Source organism: Agelaius tricolor, unplaced genomic scaffold, assembly GCF_023055355.1.
Source record: "Agelaius tricolor isolate 1412-34295 unplaced genomic scaffold, bAgeTri1.0.p SCAF_14, whole genome shotgun sequence".
NCBI lineage: Eukaryota > Metazoa > Chordata > Aves > Passeriformes > Icteridae > Agelaius > Agelaius tricolor.
Genome location: NW_027269274.1, coordinates 13364024 through 13377843, shown reverse-complemented (window position 1 = coordinate 13377843; position 13820 = coordinate 13364024). Strand labels below are relative to the sequence as shown.

Genomic DNA, 13820 nt, shown 5'->3' with positions numbered 1-13820 from the left:
ACCAGGTAGGATTGTTCATAAAATAAGGTTCTTCAAGCTCTGCTTAGTCTCAGTGGATTTCAGTGATCTTTTGATCAGATCTCAGTGGTCTTTTGAAGGTTCTGATATGGGGGAAAAGCAGAAAGTAGCCCAGGAAAAGCTTTTAATTCAGCACTTCAGTTTGGATTAATTTTCCTGGAAAAGTACAGCAGTTCTGACCATTTCACCTGGAGGTTTCCATGGACCACAGTTGCAGTTCAGAGCTGCAGCAGTGACAGTCTGATGTGTCTGCACTGGCACCTTGGGGTCTGGGACAGTGCTTGAGCCATTGACACTGCTGATCCACACAGCTGCCTGTGCACTCACTTTAAAACCTGCAAAAACACCCATTTATAGGGAGGTGCAATATCCCTTTTTGCTGATGATTGGTGCACTGTCTGTGGAAATCTTCATTGGCAGTCTCATGAAAAAGAAAGCATTTAAGCCAAGGTTTTTATGAGTTCTGCAGCCCAAAATTTTCAGTTGCTATAATTAAGTACTCTCATTTTCTCCCAAACAGTTATAATCTGTTTGTTTTACTGCTGGATCTAGAATAAATGCATTATCATGAAACACATGAGCTGTTTCAAATTCAGTAAGTTCTGTGTCAACTGTCAAAAACATAATGAGTTCTGGAGATAGTCAATTAATGAACCTCTAAACTAAACAGAATTCATGCACTCCAATTGTCTTTCAGATGCAGCTCAAAACAACAATGGATGTTGTTCTTTTATGTTAGAAAATGAACATCTGATTTACTCCTGCTCAGCAGCAGGGTGCTCATCAGTGCAGGGAATGTTTTCTGCTGTTTATATTTGTGCTTAGGTCCCACATTCACACACCAAGACAAGAGTCTGGGTGTACTATGTCCCAACAAAATACACAAATTGACACCCCTGAAATCAAAACTGGGGCATGCATAGGAAAATAAAGACCATAAGAACCTAGTGGGGATATGGATGCTTAAAATAAAAATGATTATTTCATGGAAACAGAGTGCAGGCAAATAAGGCTTCATCAGAGGGAGCACCTATGCACACATTATGGACACAAGAATGTGTATCTTTCAGCTTTTTGAAGGAAACTCCTTCTTTTGATAAATTACATGTTTGTTTTCCTCCACTGCTAATGCTGAAACTTTACAGTATTAGGGCAATTTCCAATGATTGCATTAAGCAAAGAATATTACTACAGAGAGCTAATTGCTAGTTGTCAAAGTCACAGAAAAACTGTTGTAAGGAAATAGCAATACTTAGTTTAATGAATTAACAATTTTCATGTGTATTACTCTACATGGTATTTACACTGTAAAATGCTATAAGTGATACATCAAAAAGATGTTTAAAACATCAAAACCAAAACTAAAAGTCCTGCACTTAAAGAGGAACATAAAATTTCCTGCTGGGGATGTGGAACATGGAATGCCATCTGTATTACATGGCACTGAGAAAACTGATTATGTTTGGACCTCTATTTCATAGCAGATGGGTTCATTAAATTTAATAGCCTCCAGAGCCTTTAGAAACAGTGTTAAAAACATGTGGAACATGCTGAGACACTTCACTTCTCGCCCCACAGTCATTATAACTCTGGCACAGACTATAAATATTACACTACTTTATTTCCATTGAATCGGATTACTATTATAATTATTTTTCATACGGTACATTTACATGAGAAATGCAGAATGCAATTTGTTCTCTTCAAACTTTGAGATATGCAGTTGATATCTTTAAATGCATTTTACAGTTCTTTGCACTTGGAGGCTTTTATATAGAATTTATTTTTATCTTCCTGCGCCATCAGGAAGCAGCTGTAATGCCACAGCAAAGCTGGGTCTTAAGCAGCTCTGCTCCCAGTGTGGTGCAAATAAGACAAGCATTAGGTTAAACAATTGAAGGGAAATCACAGGAGTGTTACATCTTGGCTTTTAGCTATAAATTGCCAAAAGATTCTCATTTCTAATATTTCATTATTTATATGATGTGGTAACTTCAGTTTGACCTTGGTCTCTGTTCATCTTTTATCACTGGATGAAAGAGAGATTAAATATCTAATTTTGAATCAGATTAGTTCCTACAGAAATATTGCTTTAAACAAAGTAAAGTCTCATCTCTTTTTTGAAATATTCTCAGTATTTGATAGATTTATTTTACTATTTGATGGATTATTTTACTATTTAGTTTTTTATTTTAAATAATACTTCCAATGAAAACAAGTAAGTTTTACCATGTTTAAGTGCTTTGACCCCTGTCTAACCTTCTTCCACATTTTCATTTACTACATGCTCTAATGTTTAAACTAAATTACAGTTGAAGAAATTGTCCTCCTTGATCATGATCTTTTTTTTTTCAAAAAATAACTGTTTCCCAATACCCATATCAGCTTTTTATTGTACAATGTAATTATCTTCTCTTTCCACTTCCTTTCCTGCAGAATCTTGTGACTGTCCACAGTCTTTTACTGTTTTTCTAAGGTCACTCTTGGTTTTGGGCTGTACGGATAGTTTTAATGTGGATTTTCTCCTTCTTCAAATCACTGACTTCAACTCCAATTTTGCCACTGACCACTGCTGATATTATTATCATGACCTGCCAATTTTAATAAATCACCAAAGTCTTGCCACAGTAGATGATGGATGATTACAGAATTAAATAATGATTCCTTCCTCATATAATTTATATTTAAAGTAATAGGTAAGAATGACCAGTTGCTTAAAAAGGGCAGAGAATGAGAAGACATACTAAGACAGGGTAGGTCGATGAAATAATTCATTACTGGTCTTTTAAACAGTAGTGCCCACTTCTACAGATTTCCCACACAAATCTCTAGGTCTCACGAATCATGGAATTCTTGCTTGTGTTTGGTTAAACTTGATTTCATGGAATTCCATTAGGAAGAAATGTTTCCTAATATCCAATCTAAACCTCCCCTGGTGAAACTTGAGGCTGCTTCCTCTTGTCCTGTCACATGTTACACCTGGGAGAAGAGACTGACCCCACCTGGCTACAATCTCCTATCAGGTGCTGTAGAGCCAAGGGTTCCCCTGAGCCTCCTTTTCTCCAGCTAAACATCCCCAGCCAGTCCCGAGGAGGTTTGTGCTCCAGCCCTTCCCCAGCTCCCTCGCCCTTCTCTGGACACACTCCAGCCCCTCAATGTCTTTGTGTAGTGAGGGGCCCAAAACTGAACCCAGGATTTGAGCTGTGGCCTCAACAGTGCCCAGAACAGGGGGACAATCACTGCCCTGGTCCTGCTGGCCACACTATCACTGATACAGCCAGGATGCCACTGGCCTTCTTGGCCACCTGGGCTCAGCTTCACCTCCTTTTGACTTACAACCCAATGTCCTTTTCCACTGAGCAGCTTTCCAGTCACTCTGTCCCCAAGCCTGGAGTGCTGTGTGGGGCTGTTGTGACCCAAGTGCAGGACCCATCATTTTACCTTGTTGAACCTCACACCACTGGCCTTGGCCCATGGATCCAGCCTGTCCAGATCCCTCTGCAGAGCCCTGCTACCCTCAGCAGATCAACACTCCCACCCAGCTTGGAGCCATCTGTGAATGTACTGAGGGTGCCCTGGATCCCCTCACCCAGCGCATTGATGAAGACATTAAACAAGAGTGGCCCTAGCACTGATCCCAGGGAGCAGCACTGGTGCCCAGCTGGCAGCTGGATGTGACTCCATTCCCCACCACTCTCTGGGCCCAGTCATCCAGCCAGTTTTTCACCCAGTAAATGTGCACCTTTCCAGGCCATGAGCAGCTCCAGGAGCGTGCTGTGGGAACCTGTGTCAAAGGCTTTCCTTCACTGACCCTTGCTCTAGGCAGGTGTAATGTTTTGTAACTTGCAGTCAGCTGAGTCCTCCCTGGTTAGCCAGAACTGCTGATAAATAATTGAAACTAGCTCCTGAGATGAAAACTTGATTGGATGTGTTTGAATAAAAATCCTTAGAATTACAAATGTCAGTAGGTTTCACCTGCTGGATGTTCTCCCACCAGTTACTGTGTACAAATTACAAAGAATTGCTCTGCTGTTGAATTTGATTAACAGGAGTATTCATGCCAAAAGGGTATTGGTCCCATTTGCAGACACCTGCACACTGGAGATAGAGCAGCTTGGGACCATTTCCAGCTGGGATCTGCCAATGACTTACAGTGCTTTTGACTAAGAGGATGCTTTGCTTTTCTACCTTATTTCACAAGGAATTTTCTAGTTGTTGTGACATAGAAATAAGATCAAAAGGTGATGAGACACTAACTAGAGAAAGAATTTGATTCTACATCCCTACATGCTATGGTGAATCCAGCATTTAGGAGGACAGGTCTATCCTGAGTGGAAATTACTTAAAGACATTCACAACTGATAACTACCTGTCTTTTGTTTTACTGCCTCTACTCTGAGTGAAATTGAGTTAATTATAAGAAAATTGTAGGTATTTTGTCAGATATATTCTCTTTTTCTGGCGTGTTTTTGCCTTTAGTTTTCACATAACATATTTTTAGGGTAAATGATAATGTAGGAAAGCCATGAATTTAGTATAATGTACTAAATCCCATCCTTTGATCTCATATTTATCATTCCTTGACTTTCTGGAAGGAACAGGGCAGTGAAGATGAAATGTAATTTATCTGCACTGCTGGAGTAAAAACCTGCAATAATAAGAAAGACTTATTAAATTATTGGTACTATTTGAGCTTTGCTGCAGTGGCAGAATTCAGTGCAAAAAAGGAGAATAGAGAATAAATGGAAATAATCTTCTCTTTTGTCTATTGTTCTGCAGATATGGAAGTCTTTATTTATTTATAGCTCTTTTTGTATAATGAGGAGTTTTCACATACAACCCAGTCATATATGCACTATAAGCACAAACATTGAAGTTTGTGTTTATCACAACCATTATGTGATTATGACTTTCTTAGAAGTTGGTTATTTGCAGAGAAATTACTCAGAAATATACTCTCTAAGGAATAACAGGATATTTCTCACTGATGCTCTTGCTTCTTGACAACCAGGTGTTTGGCCTTGGTCCACACCACTGTATTTTGTCAGATCAGATCTTTCCAAGCAGGAATTTCCATGAAAGATTAGTTTAAAGATGATCTATCCAGTTGGTAGATGGCCTTCAGCAACATCAGTGCCATCAGGAGAAAGTTTAGAACCATCCTGCAGTATGAAGAGTCCATAAGTACTCCATGGCTGTTTCAATGAAGTGTAGCTATAAAATCTCAATGTGAAACTAGAATGGTGAGATGCATTAGCTTTTTGCTTATTAGAAGGGTATGAAGGCAGAATCTGGTCCTCAAAGCAGAGCTCTCAGTGACCAGGATGCAGCATTGATGATGCCATTTTGTTATTTATGATGGCAGCATTAACCATGCCTGTAATACCAACCTCCCCACAAGATGATGGAAAAAATTATAGAAAAAATAATCTATTTATTTATTAGGATCTTATCCAACTAGGAGATTTCACAACATTAAATAATAGAGTTCTCTAAGTTTTTTTTTTAATTCTTTGTTTTATCATATACTTTAAAAACAATGCTTTCAGCAATTAGAGACTTAAACCTGCCTTCTGATCTTGTACATCTCTGTTAGCTAATAAAATCAGTTGCTTTGCTTAGGCATGTGAACCTGAAACCACATGTTCCTAATTTGGAAACCACATGGTGGTCACCTTGCTGTTAGAGCACAGTATCTTAGCATAATGTTAATTTATTTCCAAAATACACATTGGGCATTTGAGTCTCAAAGTTTTATACAAAACCTGGACAAAATTTTAATGGAGATGTGTTCCTGGTTTCTGGGAGCATCCCTCTTCCCTGACGAAGCAGAACAGCACTTTTTAACATCTACCTGAGCTTATTGCCTGGGCTTCATGTAGTATTTTTATGCACTGTTTTTGCACTATTTTTTCCCTTCTTTTTTTTTTTATGCTTTGTCTGAACTTTTTCAGACGTTACTTGGGATGGACTCTTCAGTATTTTGCCCTTTCAGAAGCAAATTAAGAAACGAGAGAAATGATTATTTGAAAGGGAATGAAGCTTTTTGAAAGGTTTGAAGCTTCTCATGTAACTGTTGTGCATAAGCTGCATTTCCTGCTGGTTTCTGGTGCCCTTGAACTACTATAATATCTGTGGATTCCTTCTTCTCAGCAAATGAAATGATCCTAATAGTTTTGTGCAGCCCTTCTTCCTTTGAAATCATCCCCTGTGGTGTGTCAGCTCAAATGATCTCATGAGCGCGTGGTTCCATCTTGTTCTGCCCTGCAGCCTCCTGCTCCTTACAGAGCAGTTCTGGGCCATTGCTTACTGACATTGCCCTCAAGGTGTGTTATGCCAGCCAAATACATAATCTGTACAACATCTCTGCTCATTCAGAGGCAATTAATGGGGGAGAAAAAATACCCAATGAAATACAATAATTATTCTGAATGTATTTGTTAGGCAGCTAAAGCAGATTGTTCCCTCTAAAAATGTCCAATGTTTTCATTCTAAAAGATAATTGGTTGCAGCACTTAGAGTCTTGTACTGGTTCCAGTCTTTGCATCAAATTTCTAAAATCAAAAAGTTAATTTCAAAACATTTTTGGAAGGACTTGTCTTGAAGCAAGTAAGAGAAAGAGTAAGTTCCATTAATTATAACCTCCCCTCCTCCAAACACAGCTCCATTTTCCTTTGCTTTGATATTCCTGGAATCTTTTGCAGCACAGATTCATTTCTTACAAGATCAATTTAATCCTCTAGTTAGCAAAAGCAGATAGATTAATCGCATACACAGTCTCATTGATGAGATCCTCCCTATTGATGATTGTTTTTTCCCTTTGCCTGATTTTTCTGGTCATATATGCTAATTTTCAGACATTTGAAATCAATCAGTTATTTTTCTACTTTTCCCCATGTGTTGTGTGCTAAACATTTCTCAGTAGTTTTGCAGGTGCCCTGTTTTGCACTGGTATTAGCTAAAGCTAATTGTTTTTTTCAATTAAAAGTTCGTTGATTTCATCATAAAGTAAAAAAAAAAAAAGTCAAAACCTGCCACAATAAGAAGCTTAAATGAAGATAAAGGAAAGAAAAATCATCTTGAATTAAATATTGTGAATAAGTCCTGTCAGTCATCTGATATCAGGGCAGTTTTTTTACAGAATGCAATTTTTTTTAATTTTAACCCTGAATTATGTGTGACACGGGTCACTTTATAACGGGTCACTTTTGTCTTCATGCCTGTAAATAGTGTCCCCTGCAAATAAGAAAATGTTTGCTTCTACAGGAAACTGCTTGACGTATGTAACTTCCTGTCTGTTTCCTCATGGCACATTTTGTGATCATAGTCCAAAATGCTGGGAACTCGAAATGATGCCATTTGCATGTAAATGGCAGCAAAAGATTCTTCTTTATTAAATGTAACATCCACGAGGTACAACTGTCTGGTGTGAATTGTGCTTAATTCCAACTCTAAAGCTAAGTTATAAAAGCCTCTTGTCACTGTAAAAACCTTCACTCCTGTGAGGTTGTGAACTCCACACAGCCAAGGAGAAATTATCTCGGGTTTCTAAGAGGCCTAAAAGGTCCATATTGCTTGTGACAGTTGGGGAGAGGGACAGAGCAATGGAATGGAAAATGAGCCTGGATGCACCTTCCTCTGCTTCTGGCTGAGCAGTGCTCTGGACACACAGGAAATGGTATTACTTTATGAGAAAAGAGGGAGAAAACCAGTGGTTTGGCATAATTCAACTATCCATGTTCCATTCCCTTCTGAGGCTGTGCTGGATGATTGCAAACAGGCTGCAGAGCAGCACATCTCTGCTACAAGTGCAATCCCACTTTATACAATCAGGGCGACACGCGGAAAATCACAAACGCAATTAGTAAACTTGATTTTTTAGAAGACATTCTGGCTTGCTTTACACATCCATTAGATCAGCACACTTTCATCTATCTTCAGAAAGATGATCTTCTTTCATCTTTAGATGTTGGTCTTACATTGGTATGTAGAGCAAGTGAGAATTAATATAAGGCAAGATCAAAACCCCACTAAACTCATTGCAGGGTCCTCATTGACTCTAATATTTATTGTGTGAGACTTGCTTGGGTTGCCTTTGATTTTACTGTGAGAGAAAGTGGATGTGTGACTGGCTCCTAAGAGGATTTATGATCAAAGATTGATTTTTTTGTTTCTAGGAGGACTGTCAAAGGACTTGTCCTTTTTCCAAACGTGGAAGGGCCTTTATGTGAGATGAACAAATGAATATGTGTATTTGCACCCATTTTCTGAGGCTGATTCCTTTTTCCTTCCTTCTCTTCCTCCCTTTCTTTTTTTGTAAGAGATAAAAAGACGAGACAATAGATATACAAATTTTAATGTAAATTGTATCACTTATTATCAGTGATGTGCATCTTACAACCACAAGTTTTCTTTGGAGTTGTCTATATGTTAAAAAAATATTCCAATTCCATGCATTAATGTTTGTACAGTTTCTAATTGTGAAGGATATATCTTCTACACAGTAGATAAGAGAATAGTTGTATCAGTAATTTCTATAGGGAATTATAAATCTAGTAATGTTTGTACAGAATATATGTTTGTACATATAAGCAGAATTAACTATGGACAAATATTTCATGCTTAGGACTATTTAGTTATTGGTGTAATAATGAAAATAGGACTCACTCCTTTTACACACAAGATGAGGCCAAAATTTTGACCATGGTGTGTAGAATGCTCATGAAGTGTCTGATTCATTAATTGTTTCTGCTGCTTTGATTTGTTGTCCTGTGGCTTATCTGTACAATTAGCATAATTCTTTAAAAAATATTTATTAATAAAGTTTTAACCAAACTTTGCATTTAAAGTAATCAATTGGATTAGTGTAAGTATAATCTTTCCTGTAAATATTTTGCATTCATTAAAAAGAGGACAGTTAGTTTATACAGGCAAAATAATCACAGGCACAGACACACAGAATATATGAATATGGATTTTTTCTGTTAATTTCCACATGAAGTTCAGAGAGCAGATGCAGACAGATATAACTTTAATAACTGCTTTAAAAGTTGAGAACATTTAGATCATTTTTTGTGCTGATTCTCATTTTAAAAACAAGACTCCTAGACTGCTGTAGGAATTCTTCAGTCATTGGCATTAATAAGGAATTAATGTATTTTAGAAAAGGTATGAAATCTTCAGAGTGGAGCCATTTTATTATGAAGTTTTTAAGTCTATGTAATTTTTTATTTTGCTATTTCTTAATTCCAATCCAATGCTTTTACAGCTCCTGTGTGTTCTCTTTTTCATATTTCACAGAAGCTAAATTCTTTCCTTTCTGTCATCTATAGGAATTCTTTTTAGAGAGAGAGCTAGAATTGTAAGTTTTATCTTTGTTTTATGACTCTCTTCTCCATAGCAACATTTAAATTTCCTTTGATGAGTGTAGTTTGCATGCAGAGCACAATCTATCCTTGACTAAAATGCTGTAGTTACTGAAAAATATGTGGTAGCACAGTAAAACAATTATGTGAACAATGAAGGGTTCGGTCTTAAATCCCTTGAAAAATCAAGTACATTTCCTTAGAGATGTTGGCCTAGTAAGCTGCAGGTTAATGTCACTCTTCTAATATTTATACTGAAATCTTAATGTCAGGAGCATCCCAGTAGGAGGCTGAATTTTATTTCTTCCTCTGTGTGTGGATATCGTTTGTATGATGCCTGTTGTACTTAGATGGGGGAATAAGGGCATAGATTACAAAAGAAAAATTATCAAAATCATAATATTTAAATGATATCTTTAATAGCAGCTGAATAAGTAGATTTTAAAGCAGAAAGTTTACATTTTCTGCTCAAAACTGAGAACTGGAATATTCTTTCTGTTCTTCCTCAAGTTTTTGCTATTTATGGGAAGAGCTGAGGAAACCTGCAAGCAGTGGATGAAATGCTTTGCATTTTCTCCATGTCTGCCACAGCACTTCATATCTTTCCTGAAAATGTATTTTTGAAAAGTAAAAGTTCTAAGCCATACATCCCATGTCAACTAAAGAGTCAGCATGTGACACAGATGGGATGAACATGAGCATTAGAAACACCATACATTTAGCAATGCATTAAGGTTAAATTTAGTTCAGCTCAGAAGGTATTTATAGAAATGTCTGTTTTATCAAAACCATATCCAGACTTGCTGATTATTTACTGACATGTTTGCAGTTACTTTTTATTGATTTGTATTGTATCTGATTTTGGAGCAATCAACTCTGTGGGGCTGTTTTTCTGAGACTGGTGACTTTTAAAAACTTGGCAGGAGGACTGTGGAAATAAGGTCAGTGAATGTAAAATAAGAGTTTTTATTTATTTTTCAAAGTTTTAACATTAGTAAATTGAAATAGTATAGTTTTATCACAATAACCCCATGAAATCATTAGAAAAAAATAGAAATGGAGCATTAATATCATCATGATATATGTTAATTTTGTTTTATAGTAATAGAAGCTGTGGGTTTTGATATAGTAAGAAACTACTGAGTAGCATTTACTCCTGCAGAAGATTTTTTGCTTTTCTTCAAACAAAGATGAGGTTGAATTCTGATCCCACAGAACAATAAATCTATAATTCTACTGTGCTTTTGTTTAAAACTTCTAAATTTGGTATCTTGGAAATCTAGGACATGCAGCTTCATGATATTTTGAATAAATTTTTGGAACAGGACTAAAATATTTTAACCTTTTTCTTTTCAATTGTCATGAAATTATTTACAAAATCAGTCTTTATGAACTTCTTTTGATAAAGGTGAAAAGACATACCCTTTTATGAGGTACTTATCAGAACTACTGTCCTATAACTTATTCCTCCTGCTCTAAAGGCAGCATTTCAGATCTCTGGGGTTTTGTTTGGTTCAATCATATTGGTCTCACAGGTGTCTGATCCAAAAAATAGTGCAAAGTTTGTGATGGTGGATTCCTTTGCCTGTCTTGGGGTTTCTTACCACATTATTAGTGTCTACTTTTTCTTTTCTGGTAATGCCAAACACATTTCCATGAAGGGCTCAAAACAATACTAGATTATTTGCAAATGTGGAAAGCATGACAGTGTGTGCAGCAGCAGTATTGAAAAACCTCCTGCAGTTATTTATTCTGTTCTACATTGTGTGACGGGACCCCAGGTTGACCTGAATTTAGACATGGAATTCTCAACACATCTTACTGGCATAAAGCAAATTGTGAACCTCAGGGGGGCTCCAGTTTCTGAGAGTAATTTTTTTTTTTTTGCAATACAAAATAGAATAAGAAAATGTATCTACTTAAGAATTTTTTTCTGGTTAAAAGGAGTTTGAAAACAAATCCCACTACTTTTTTACCTGTGTTCTTGCAATGGTCAATGCTTTAGTCTTGCTCTTTAATCTAAGAATTTTTTTTAGGTTGCAGCAAAATCTGCATACTTCCATCAAGATCCTTAAGTCTGCTTTTATAAATCAGAAAATTCTCTTAGGTTTCCCCTGGAGCTTACAGGTTTGCAGGCTCCTGTCTCTGCTGTACCTGGCAGCACAGCAAAGGTCTCTTCCTAAGCAGGTTTGTGGGGCAAGGTCCAATTTCCTTCAGACAGCTCCTCCTGAGCCACAGCTGGGTGAACCAGGAGCCAGCAAATGGCTCCCTGCACTCCAAACACAATAATTTTAACAAAACCTGCTGTACCCAGATGGCAAACTAGGAGCAGGTAAAACAGATCTATGTTATGAGCATTGTTTGGGACAAGCACCTGAGGGAGGGAGAGACACTAATGGAAAACAAACAGGAACAGGAGGTGCTTTGGTGTGGCTGGAGCTGAACAAAACCATCAAAAGGGCACAGTTAGCCAGGGGGGTAGGTAGAATAGAAATACCTGCAGTGCTGGAGGGCCAGGGAAAGATCACACAGTTTGCTGCAAAGCTGCCTCTTGGCAGGGAGTGAAGCAAAGCACAAATCAGAGGCACCTGCTGGCTTTTACACACACACAGGCAGCTCTTACACTGTTCAATAGAGGGTCAGAACAGAGGACTATTACTGTTGTTGTTAGGAAAATGATTTGTTTCCTATGGCCCCCCAGAAGGGTAATGTCAGACAAAACTCAACTGTTTATTTCAAAGGAATTTGTAGCAAATATTGGAAAACTGATTAGACTGAATTGCTGACATATAGGACTTTCAGCAATAGGATGAATATTTATATGATGTGAACAAAGGATTTTTTTTTAAATTGTTCTTTGGTTTTCTTAATTGAAAGACCTTGAACCTGGATTTTTAAGCTTAGGTGAAATGTGTCAAGAATTCCAGCCCTGGAAAAAGCATGATCTGCTGACTTCGTTATTCTTAATCATTGTGACTACTACTATTTAGGAGAATGGGAATGTTCTTGATTTTATAAAAGCTTATAAATGGACTGACTAACTGAATTCAGCAGCAGATAGTAAAGAACTCTAGTTTGCAAATGCTTATTAATGTGCTCATGAAAATAATCTTTTATATTCAAAAGTGTGAAGCATCTAGTTTGTGTGGTAGTTCTTAATAGGAAATCCTTACTTCAATCCATCTGACTGTAACTCTCTCACTTGGCAAAACTTGACCAAACTGCATGTACCTGACTGTATTTGGCAAATTAAAAGAAAATCATATTGCAAATTTTTTCCTCTTGTTTGAATGTAAAAAAAAAAAAGCTTCCACTTGTCAAAGTAATTAACCAAGTAAAAGACTAACAAGTAGTTAAACTTTCTGAAAGGCTTTAAACTGCTCTAACCTGTTATACAGGATTTAGGTCATGTATTTACAATTCACAGATATCTGCAATTTCTGCAGCAACCCTTTTATATAGTGATCAATATAGTAATTTATTTTTAAAAAAGGCTTTTTCTGAAACACATACAAGTCATACTTCAATGTGATCCCGGTTTGTATTTTGATATTGGATCACTGCTGTTTTAGGATTAAAGAATTTTACTTGTAGCAATTCTTCCTGCCATGGATTTTGTTACATTGTATGTTGTGGAAACAGAGAAATTGTGGCTGTTTGCTCCAGTATTTGTGAATTAGACATCATGTTACAGTTCTCTTTCATGAGATGTACCATGTGGATATTTGCTTTTCACAGAGGACTGCATTCAAGTTTGGAGGTTTTTCTCTATTTGTTTTCACTCAGAGGAAGGGCAAAAGGTCAGTCAGAAGCTCACTAGAGATCTTGAAGGTCTTCTTGCATTTGGCATCCACTCACCTGCCTGTTTCCATGTTCAGATGATGCCTTTAAAGACAAAATTTGAGTTGGACAAACAAATTTTCTGAGGAGGTACACTTAGCACAAGGCTAGAGTGCTACATGAGTATTTCTCCACAAGTATGGAGTAAGAGGAGAAGAATTCAGAAAAGGGGAAAACTGTATTGTGCCTGTAACAGTTTGATTTTCTGACTTCCTCTGCTACAATGGGTTTTCTTTTTTCTGAAGTGAAAACAGAACCCATCTTTCAACTCTTGATAAATAAGGTTTTTGTATGTGATGGAGTCTGCTGCCTGCTCTCAATGCCTTTATCTGTGAGTTGTTGCTTACAGTAAACACTGTGCACACAACCAGGTATGGCTACTCTTGTCTGATAACATCTGTGTGGTACAGATATGCATATATGCATAAACACTTGCATTTGATTTGCATATATGCACATATAATCATACTTGTGTTCACAGCACAGAAATGTATTGTTCTATGCATATATTATTGTATATTATGCATGTATTGTAATCTGTTTGCATAAGCACTTACTAACTTTCTACTCCCATTTTGTTTTTCTTTCCTCTGTCAC

General features: G+C 37.1%; 1 protein-coding gene across 4 annotated transcripts in view; it reads left to right on the top strand.

Moving 5' to 3' along the window:
• The window catches only part of CACNA2D3 (calcium voltage-gated channel auxiliary subunit alpha2delta 3), a 385811-nt gene that overhangs the window by 258811 nt on the left and 113180 nt on the right, over positions 1-13820 (top strand). The gene's annotated exons all lie outside the window — the stretch shown is intronic.